We start from the raw sequence: 12,356 nt of genomic DNA on the forward strand, positions 1-12,356 counted from the left end.
CTCAAACTGATGTAGTGTACCTTTTAGCCCACAGCAAGCTAGCATCATAGCCAACCATCCACCTTAAGAAAGCAGTTTGTCTTGCATTTTATTCCTGTCAAACACAGATGCATGTACGTTGCTCTCGGCCTATAATACAGCACGGTGGATCGTATTTGCGCCACAGTTGAGCAAACTGGCATAAGAAAGGTTAGAGAGTTATTTTCGGAAGAAGATCAATTTTCCTTGCTTGCATTTCCCTGCTATAAATGTTTCAAATCCTAAAAACAATTTGCAGGTTGAAGCCAACTATCACATTCCCCCGCCACATAATTTGAAATCTTGATTACGCCCTAGATATGTTGATAACTGTCTCTATTGTTCATAGAATTTAGGCAATAAAATGAGGTATTGCAGTTTTCCTGCGAAACAATAGTTGTCAGTCATACTGTGAATGGTATCCTGTGTAGGGTTATTTATCATTCCCATTGCCTGTTATGTTTATTATTGAACTTCCCTTGCCATGGGCCCTCCCTGGCTCTGCTATAGTGTACATGTATATAGCTAGCACAATTCCCCGACCTTTATTCTGCAGTAGTCAGTCAATTAATGGGTAGTCTAATTTGGAGGAAGCCATCTAAACAACAATTAGACAAAGAGTCCCATGATGAAGGTATGTTGACTGCTATTTTCATTTCTAGCAACAAGTAGCTGCAGCCTTACAATAACAGCAGTGCTGGCTACATTAGTACCGACCGACCACGCAGCCAAGGTGTAAAGATTTTGAAAGACATTTCATATTTTACTTCCTTCAGAAACATTTTTATGCAAAATTGCCTTACCATTTGGCACAGAAAATCATAATTATGGACACTTCTGAAATGCAAATGCTTATGTCCAGCATGCTCTCACCAGTTCCAATATCTGTGCTCTCACATACCGCTTTCCTAGAACTTAAAATTATGAACATTTTGTATATTGTGGTGTTTTCAAACCAAATCCTCACTAGACCTTGGAATCAATGTCATTGGAGATGACATTTTGCTAATGGTTATTCCGAAGACTCATGTGTAGGCCACTCTTTCAACTCTTGAGGTCCATATTGCATTGGAGTATCATGTTGAACAACATTGTTGGAGTCCTCCAAAAGGAGAATGCACCCACACACATACACACACAAACTAAAGAATCTTTTCCAGTCTAGTCTGACCCTGTCAACATTAATATGTGGGTGGACACTTATCTCACAACAACGTCCATGTTACGACTCTTGACACATTGCTACATTATATTGTTTTGCAGATTTCCTTAACTTACAAATTAAGCGCACTGCTAATCGTCCAGCACATATTATTTTGCACAAGGTCCTATGTGCATGCTTAATGTCGCAGGATTGTAAGTACGTGAGGGTTAACACTTAAAAAACATCCTTGCAAAAGATTACGAATAGCGAGTGATGAACTATTCTACTATCTGTTGTAATTTTAAAAACAACCACATCACTTTATTCTTTTCATCAAATTTGGCAGACAGCTTTTGAATAAACCATGTTTTCATTCCAAACAGTGGTTGGCCAGGTAATCAAGGAACTAGGAAGTACCAAAAGGCAATTACCATTGTTATTCTGAATATAAAATGAAAATCAACCAGCAAACCATGTTAACTCTAGTATCAATCATTTAAATTTAAATTGTGTCCTAACTTGTAATTTCAACTGGTAAGAAATCTCACGCTGGCTGGGTACTCTCTCGTTAAGCAGGTGGATATGATATTGCAGCCACGCTTAATGATTTGACGAAGGTGAAACAATCCCCGGACTACCTCAATCGATAGTGACCACGCATTTTAAACACACAATTTTGCTGTACGCTGAGCTGCAATATCAAATAGCACATTTGAATATAAATGAGCAGAGCAAATTAAAATCAAAGTTGTCTCCACGTAAACTGAGCAAGATGGAGAACGTGCAAACACAACGCAAGACATCACAGGAAATTACTGTATACATGTAAAACAACTCCATTCTAAAGCTTGTTTTTTTCATTTGCAATTTCACGAGCGGTTTGATTCGAGAAATATGTAGTTAGTATTTGGGTTATCATGCTGCAAAGCTAAAAATCTATTACAATTTAGTACCCACACAAAAAACAAACACACATATTATGCGACAATTCTTTTCCAGTTCTGTTTGGGGCGCCTTAGATAAAAGAGCACCTTAACTTGACTCAATATTATGCTCATTAATTATAGGGAGGAATCAATCTTGATTATGGCAATATATCAAAGTCTCGCACCTTGAACTGACCTGCAGATGAGTAAGCCAAGGGAGGAGAGACCACTTTGATGTATTGCTTCTTTAAACAATCCAAATTCATCTCCCTGATGAATGTACATTAATTTTGTGGTAGTCATACCACTTTCCTTTAAATACTTGATTAAGTTAGTCAGTAATAATACTTTCTTCATGTAAACATATCCACAACGTTATTCCATTACATGTATAATACATTCATGTGCTCACATGCACAATTCGACTCACTGATGAAAACTGTACGCGGTATTAATTGTCATCCAATATCTTGGAAACTGTGATCGATTTCACATAATTAGACCGGGAAAAACAGAATCATTATGTGTACCCTCGCTACATATTATTTAGTTCATCAATGGCTTTCATTGAAAAATCTGATGACGACCCTTGTTGTAGCTGAACCAACCAAAGTCATGAACCCTTTCCTTTTAAAGGTCTCTTTTCACACACCCACATTCTTTAACAAACCACTATTGTCAATTTCTATTCAGCAATTTTTTTCACTAACATTAATTGTGAAAAACTTTATTATTCAAATTTAAAATGCACTATAAATTTTATGCAATTTACTAGCACCTTTGAAACCTACTTTATAGTTTGAGAAAAATAAATGCCTTGTGCACTAGAGAAATAAATAAAATAATTTCATATCAGTATACTTTATTTGTCATCAGCATACAAAATCCTATGCCTTAATTTGATAATCTGAAGTGAATACCTTGAGAATTAATAGATAGATATGTATTACTTTCTCTCCAATTCGCTCCACTCAATTTTTCTTCTTTGAAAACCATGGCAACTAAAACAGAAAAATATCTCTTTACAAGGTTATAATTTCCTTTAAAATTTATAAAATAATATTTTTTTCTCCTAAATCTATTGACATCGCAATTTGAAATAATATATTATGCTTTTTTTTAAGTATGAGATTACCACCTTGTTGCAGTGTCTTAAAGTTCATTGTATTCACCATTATAATATGAACTAAAAATACGGGCAAATTAATATCTGCATTAGTCCAAAAACATGCATCTTGTGGTTACCATTGATAGATAAAATATGAATATTTGCGATGCTGGCGCCAGCATCAGCAGCGGCCTGAAGACCTGACGTATTTGAGCAAACATCATCAAGACTGCTAATGTATATGATACTCGTTGATCATGTTGGCCCAGTCTTCTTTATCTTCTTCTTATTTTTCCCCTGTTAAGCATCAAGTAAATTTGAGTAAATGCTTTCCACTCTTGAAAGTAGAATTTCGCTGAAGCCCCGTCTCTCATGAGGAAATATGGACAGTCGTCTGGCTCCAAATTAGCCCATCTTTACATGCAAGTATTTGAAAGTCGGGCAGTAAGACAAATGATCTACTACTTCAAAATGTTGCCTTGAATTCAAAGTAACTCTTATTTTATCCGACTGTTGCAACAAAGTGAACATATTATGCAGGGATCGTCTTTTAGAATTTGCAGGAGAGCATTAAATAGCTCTTCTGGAGCCTTCACGGAGAGTTGTTTAGAACATTTACAATAGAATGTAAGGAGACACTGTAAAACTAAAGAGCTAAAAATCACTGATTTAAGGAGAGCAATTGCTCTCGCTCTCCTCAAAAGACAGTCCCTGGTTATGAATTCATCCTGTAAATCAGAGGTATAAAACCATTTTTAAAAGGGGCTCAACAATATTAAAATGAAGACAATTTTAAGCAGTATGTCTACACATTCCTTTTAATAAATACAAAAAATATTTATATCTAAAGAATACGAACACTCTGATAGCCTACTGCAAAATATTATATCATATAAGGATTTGAAATATACTTGTACAGTCAATTAGTCATGCTAATTATCCTTAATATCTTTCACATACAATTTTAATTCTTAACTTTGAACATTCACAAATGAATTCAGTCCTACAGTTCAACTTGTTGGATAGGAAAATATAGAAAATCAATCCTCAGAATCAATCCATGCAGCAAGCATACACTTGAATGAAAAACCATCTGATGTAGATTTGGGATTTACTACACTCCAAAATGAGATGGATTCTATTCTAATTACTGATCACTGTAGAAATAGATGTGCAGAAGATAATAACATCTGTCATTTGGAGGTGAGGTTGTGGTATACCGTATATACTGGGAGACTGGCAGTTTGATAAGCTTATGCATTGACATCAGGCAAAACACTGATGGCCTTTAGATAATTGGAAGAAAAAATGATTCTAATGTGATTTGCTGCAGCCTCCTTCACATGAAGTAAATGTTCATGGAAACATTTAGTTTTATTTCAAATATATCAATGACTTGATTTTTTTTCATTTAAATTTTCATTTGAAATATTGGTAAGACTTTGTCTACAAAAATACAAGACTTTCATATTTGAATTTATCAATAATTCTGTATCAACATGCTTTGTTCCAAAATTGCATGAGCAATAAGACTGATCAAGGCTTTATTAATAATATCATATTAACATACTAGGCAGGATGTTAATGTAATAAAATATCTCAAAGATAATGCAAACAAATTGAAATTAAAACAAAAATTGTCAAACGGTTTGCCGAAAATACATTTTGTCTTTCTAATTTTTACTAACAATCACCCGTCAGTAATTTATCATAGAAGATAGATATTCAACCCGATTTTCACAGCACTTAATATCACGCATACTCTAGTAATAAACTTGCCACGTCAACAGCACACAGAAAATAGCAAATATCTCCACACAACAAAATAGCAAACACATCCCTACATTTGAAGTTCTAACAAAGAAACAAATCTACCTTTTATGAGCTTACATATTATTCCTAAAAGATCACAAACAATTTTTACAGTGTAATAAAAGTGAGTGTACACAAAGTTAGCCCGGCCTTTTCTGTGGCAGGATGTTTGCTATCCTTCCAAATATTTATGTTATACCCACTATTGGAATGAAAAGACTGAAGTGACCTCTTCACCTGAGAGTCAAAAGCTATCTGGGAGAACAAAATAAACATGTAGACATTTTATGTCAAAATAGGCAAATTTCAGCTCATGAATGCATACTGAACTTACTATTTCAGGCTTTACATGTATGAACACTTTCAGTTTCATTAAAATTGTTAATTATGGGCCTCTACATTTTAATTCTTTCTTTTCATATGTGGGCTCTATTATCAACAATGTTGAAGAGATTTGTTGGGTATCAACATGTACTGTAAATCTCTGAACTATAAATTTTGATGATGAATGGCAAAGGATGATTTTATAGGTATCAAGGAGGATGGAGCTGAAAGGTTTCATACAATCCTGATGAATGATGACACAACCTATTCGGTTGCCAGTAACTACACATTTGCATATTTTTCAAGTATGCCATAGGCTTAAACTTGCAACAGTACTGGATGTTGGTAACTTCTTTCCGTTTATTTTCAAAAGCAGCACAGGAGTGAATAAGATGCAAATGGGATCCTTGCATTCATTTACCTGTCAGTATCAATATCAGAGTATCAGTAGTCACAGAAAGCCAGCTTGATATCAGTGCATGAAAGTGATAATACCTACACTTGCATTGTAGCATACTTGTACTAATCACACACCTTTTACAACTGCTTCATGGTTGAACTGAAAGTGACCTCAATCTCGTGTGAAACCAATTTGACCTCTTTTTTCTTGGTCGGAACAACAATAGCATAGAAAAGCTGTATCCCCGTTTTAGAGGATAGTCATTTTCAGTCGGGATTCCATTCCATTAAGTCAGTTAGTTAAGGTTAATACCAATCTGATCTTGCCCTAATAAGCTAACCTATTTAAGTCTCTATACACAACAAGTTATTTTGTGAACAGCAAGGTTACAATTCTTGTAAGGCTATTGTCCGATTCTCATTGAATTCCTTCAGATCTGTAACCATGGATAAGAAAAGGCTCCATACTCCTTGCATGATTGGTACTGCAGACATTAACATAATCAAGATACAATTTTGACTTTGATAAATGATTTTGAAACAAAATACATAATTATGTACAAGGCAAGGCTATCTATGAAGCCATACATTGTATTTTATCCCAAAGCTACCTGAAAATTAGTGCGTGCTTACACAGACCAAGATAGCAATATTACAAATACATTTCATACAGAACCAATACATTTCATACAGAATAGCATTCGGGATGATCATTATTATATCAGGTTTCGGCACAATATCTTTCCAATTTTGATTTCACATCTCAAGACTGAAACCAGAACACACTTGAGACCAATTCCTACAATTTGACCAATTTTCTTTTCTTGTTTGACACATTGCCTTAAGGTACACTTGAAGTATCAGATACAAGTTCCTCTACTACTCTGCTATCTCTGCATTTGTCAAGCAGCAACATGGCTACGTAGAAGAAATTTTTATCTTTCTTTGCTACTGCAGAAAATCACATCCTGAGGAGAATTCAGTTAAAACAAAACATGTACATGTATAGATCATTATTTGAATAAGTATGAGCTGAGCTTCTCCGTCATGTACTTTCAATTTTACGACTGTCACATTTGATTCTAGCATTGTTCTTTGAAATAATTCAAATCTAATGACTAGTATTGCCATCTTGTTAAATATCCGACACACTGTTGTAATATTTTCCACTTAAGTGGTGGCAGCAACAAGTCTGACTAATAATATCACATCACGCTACCATCTTGTGTGCATCGCATAACCAAAATGCATGTTGTGTATAGCTCTATCTGTCATCTCCTTTTCCACAATGAAATCATCTCGGTATTCTATGACACAGTTTGTTCGGATGAATTCAAGCAAAATATTACAAGACAAACTGTGTTATTTAAAATACTGACAATTCAAAGAAACAGTAAATCATATAGAAGATCAATTTCATTTCCATTTCATATCTAGGTTATCATGGTTATAGCTTTTTATGATACTGAAAGCACAAACAGTTTTCCTCTCTTCTTTTTCTCCTGCATGCAGTGCTTGGAGTATGAAATCAAATTCTGCAAAATATTTTTTGACCTATATAATTTTAAGCTGGGATGAGTCATCTATTAATGTCTTTTAAAAACCAGAAAAAATGCGACTTAATAGTAATGATAATATTTTGTATTTGATGTCCCAAAATAATTCACATCAACTTGTTACAAATGTGACACATTACTACCTAATAGGGGCAAATTTTTGGCAGTTGTGCATTTTTGGTCAAAAAGTTGTACTTTTTCTCTAAGCCTAACTATAACCTTTAGATAGCAAAAATGAGACACTACATGTACATGTATATAAATGAGATAAACTTCAACATGACTGGAGTGCCTTTGGAAAGGTAAGAGATAAACTTCAACATGACTGGGGTGCCTTTGGAAAGGTAATGGCATGTACCAGAGCTAATTACTTTGTAATAGCCTGTATATTACACTGCCATTTTAAACTGGAATTTGCTGAAAAGACTAAAAGCCTAAAAAAGTGTATACATAAACAGGCTGATAATGATGGCATTATTATCATCATTTCATTCAAATATGGCCAAAAAGCCAAATCTTGGGTATATAATTCAGCAGTTGGGATGACTGAGCACCATTCATTGATGATGTATAATTCCCCTGTATTGCCAATTTTTAAAATCATTTGCAATTACAGTCTTCTTCTGCAATTTAAGTATAGCAAACTATATATGCTTGAATGGTCAACAATTAGATCTGTTTATAGTACTGATACTTTTCATCTAAATAAAGCATAACTGTGAGACCTAAACCCCTCAAGATCAGCACATAAATAATAACTGAAGATAGGAGAAATCATAAATCTCAAGCCATTATCATTCTGTAATTTAAACACAATCAACCTATTCATATTCCTAAAGCAAGTCAGTCATCTTCTTCACTCCATTAGTTCTTATATGTGCACGGTCTGCATCTTTTAGAAAAAGCCACAACAGAGCAAGTCATGCACCGCAAAGCAATTGCGGTGTAGTATGACGAACCTTTATTCAAATTCTGCAATCGAGGCTCATTTTAAACCTAGGATAATTTGGCTTCGAGATGGGATCAAAAGCAGGGAAAGCCAGAAAAAAATAGAACTGCCAACCTTTTCCTAGTTATTTCCAGCTTTTCTGGGCTGAGATTTATCGCCTTTGCTTTAGCTAAAATTTCTAGCTCTTTCCAGAAAAATCCAGGATTAGGAGTTAAAGCTAATCCACAATAATTGCAGATGTACCACAGAATTCCAGCATTTTCCAGGGAAAAGCCAGAAATAAAGAGTCAAAGGTTATCCAAGCTTTTTCTGACAGTAATTATTCCAGTTTATTTGAGCTTATTATGTCCAGAATAAACCAGAACTAGAGTCCCAAGTTTATCCAAGCTTTCTGAAAGTAATTATTCCAGCTTATTCCAGCTTAATCTGTCCGAATTACCGCAGGGATTTTAAAGCCAGAACTAAGAGTCCAAGGATTATACAAGCTTTTTTATTCAAACTTATTCTGTCCGAATTATTGCAGGGATTTTCCAGAAATTTCAGGATTTTCTGAAATTATTCTGGAATATCCTGGCATTTTCTTGCTCATTTTCGCATGAACTGACTTAACCCTGAGCACTAAACAGGTCCTGACTGGCAGATATGGGTTAATTACTAGTACTAGTCTACCATACAATTATACATGGTTTGAACTAAGAACCCTTAATCGATATTCAAAATGCATTCCAACTGACGAAACCCCTCCCTGCTCCTCCCCTGACAAGATACAAGTATCCCATATTATCACATGTTTCATTTCAATCCATACCTAAAGACGTGCTTATTAGTAGGCATCCAAAGTAGTCGCATCTTGGCGTCATAGACTTGACAACTTAACTAAACTACTGCACCATGTTTTCCTCTCTCCAAATATCCCGTCTCCTACATGGTACCATCTCAACCCATCTACACTACAACCTGACCTACATCTGTGTGATCAACCTCTAACATTTCACATGAAAACCATCAATCTAGGACCCTGTTTTCGCTCTGTGATTACACATGATACATGAAACACTTACGACAAATACTTTGCTACGTGCGCGTCGACAAAAATATCCGTCTCGCATTCTTACAAGCTCTGCCGTTTTTAACTTGTGTATAATCCAGTCTGATTATTATTCTCGCCATAACACATTTATTGCATTCATGTTTAATAATTCAACGAGGATTACATCTAAAGTATCGCTATACAGCTCATACCTCCCATTACTAAGCAACAGAATACATCTCACAATGATGTACTTAATCCCGTCTCCACTAATCAACTCTGTCACCTCTTTCCCTGAACTAATTTCAGCTGCAATGATAAGTGCACATTGTTGCTGTAAAGAATACTTCAGGGTGCACATAAAAGCGGTGCAAAGACTATGCATTCAGACAATGCATTATAAAGATGAAAGATCATCTGCGAAATTAGGACATTCGCTACAAGTTGTTGGTATAACTTCTAGGCTCTGTTCGCACTTCTAGACCCGGGTCTACCATTACACACACAAGACCTAGCATTGCTACATAGATCCCTTTTATGCTATGGCCTCCAAAACTAATGTTGTCCGAGAACTAACCTGCCCAGGCAGTGCGGTTCCCAAGTGATTTTTGTTTTCAGAAGCCATAGTAAAAATTGTGCTGATTCTTTTTTTGGGTTTAAACCAACAGTCCCCACTCCCCAGACAGGGCTCACCATGGTAGACCCATTATTACACGACCATGTTTAAGGAGTCTGGTGGTCACGTGTGAGAAAAATACATTTACTAGTATAGTAATGCAAGAGGATTGCAAGTACTAAGTATATATGGGGATGTGTGTGAGTGTGTGTCTTGTGTATGTGTAGTCTTGTGCTACAAACTGTGCACCAATATTATCCATACTACCCACTAGTAGCAGTAAAAGAACTACAGCAGACAACATACAATCAAACTAAAAGATCACTGTCAAAGTTTACTACTTCTTCAATCTTCACCCACATGCTACAGTTCTACTCCTACGACCATTGAGAATATTTCATTCGCCTACGACATGCATGCACAATTTATCTCTAGTTGTACGTTGGATGTTTTTGATGTCGGTACAATCAATGTACGTCATCAGAAAAAGAGACCCGCCATCAGAAGCCTGACAAACTTATGACGTACCGTGCACTTAGAAGGAGCTTCAGATACAAAACAAATTTCAAGTTTGTTTTTCTGTTACTTTGAATTTCTGGTGAATTAAATTTGTAATTTTGAAGAGCAAAACAAACATGATGCTTTCAAGTAATATGAATCTCTTCAAGAAAAATCAATTTTTGATTTATTTTAAAAGTTGATCCAGTTGCACGCTCTACAGAAGACAAGTTGAAATGAAAACATCCTTATATATTGTTTGTTTGCGAGTAATAGAATATTGTCTGCATTTCAATAATTTATTGTGAACTCTTACACAGCTATTAATAATCTTGGCAATCTGATTGGCTTATTCTTTCAGCCGTGTTTTATTAGACAATTAGAAAACAGTTTGACCGTAACTACTTTTTTAAAGTCTTCAGCGCTCGGATGCGCACAACAATGGAACATGCTAACATTTTTGGCGCGCAATACACGACAGTGCTGATCACAATGCAATCAATTTCAAGCATTAGCCTATAAATAGTTCTGCTTTTAACATAAGTTCCTCGCCTTTCATTCAAACCATTATTTTTGAGCATTTCGGCCTTGTTGGTCCACTTAAAATAATGGTATCTCCCATGTTTTATCAGCCGACAGATACACGACTGGGTATCAAAACAATACTTTTTTTCTCTAAATTATGATGCGAACAATATTTGTTGTCCATATTTCACAATGACTTTACAACAATCTTGCCAGATTGCATTATAATCACATCATACTCGAAAGTGATTCACCACATCAAGTCTTGCTCATTCCATCAATATGATGTGCATTCATCATCCCATGGTGCTTGTTTCTTCCCAAGTAGCATACTCCTCCTGGTACTATTGTTATTCCTTGGCTGTTCTGAAGATGCATCAAATATGGCACCTGTGTTGTTGCAACTTTTACTGAAGCTGTTCACCTTTGAATAATACACAAGCTCTGAAATATGTGTTGGAATCACCTCCTACCTTGTCTCGTCATGCATGATTTGTGATAAAACTAAAGAGTGTAAAAACGTTGTCCTTTTACTCTTTGCCTATGTAACTAACAGGTACTCTCTCATCAAAACAACACTGAGAAAATGTTACCAATATTGGTTGTTGGATTGCAGTCATACTGATTATTATAAAGATTGTGGAAACACTTTTTAATTGAAAATAACATATGTTGAAAAGTATCATAATACATATTCCTGATCAATTTAGCATAGCTTTAAAACAATGCCATCTTTTGTGCGAGGTACCCAAAATGATTTCGGTTTGACGGATTTTGGTTTGACGGCACTCAATTGCATAATTGACAAGTTTTGTATCCAAAGTGATTTATTGATATCATCCTGTTAAAGAGGAAGGGTTGAAAGTAATGCTGGTCACCTTTACCAACCATTAAACTTTAATGCCTTGTGCAAGACGTTCATTACAACGTCTGAATGCAACCAACTCCTTTATCACTTTGTGCCCATGCATCATTTATACGTATAAACACTTAAAACGAAGGCGACTTTAGATGCAAATCCTGGGACGTATAGCCGACAATATGCGCACTATCGGGTGACTAATTTGCAGCCCAGTACCCAAATCAATAACAAAATACACGAAGTTTGGAGCCTCAATAGCTGCTCTTGGTTATAATCTTCAAGAACTATAAATTGCTAAGCACCTAGGTTTTAGCTATGGCTTCAGTAAAACAACATAAATATCAGGTTTCGGGCAGAAGTTAATGAATGAAATATTAGAACGGTAACTAATTTGCTGTTGCTCCATGGTCTCTAAGTTGAACACCCAGGTTGAACATGCACCTATATTATACACTTGCATGTCAAAATTGTGGTTCTTGACCATCTTGACCTTGTAGTACCAAAATTTAGTATACAAACAAACAAAAAACCAAACAAACCCACTAAAGTAATATGAATATGAAATCTATTGACTTCCACACCTTATTGC

The 12,356-nt window shown here is 35.4% G+C and overlaps 1 protein-coding gene across 1 annotated transcript in view; it reads right to left on the reverse strand.

Moving 5' to 3' along the window:
• LOC140153214 (RNA-binding protein Nova-1-like) overlaps positions 1-12,356 on the reverse strand; it is a 138,246-nt gene that overhangs the window by 50,509 nt on the left and 75,381 nt on the right.

Source organism: Amphiura filiformis, chromosome 5 (genome assembly GCF_039555335.1).
Source record: "Amphiura filiformis chromosome 5, Afil_fr2py, whole genome shotgun sequence".
NCBI lineage: Eukaryota > Metazoa > Echinodermata > Ophiuroidea > Amphilepidida > Amphiuridae > Amphiura > Amphiura filiformis.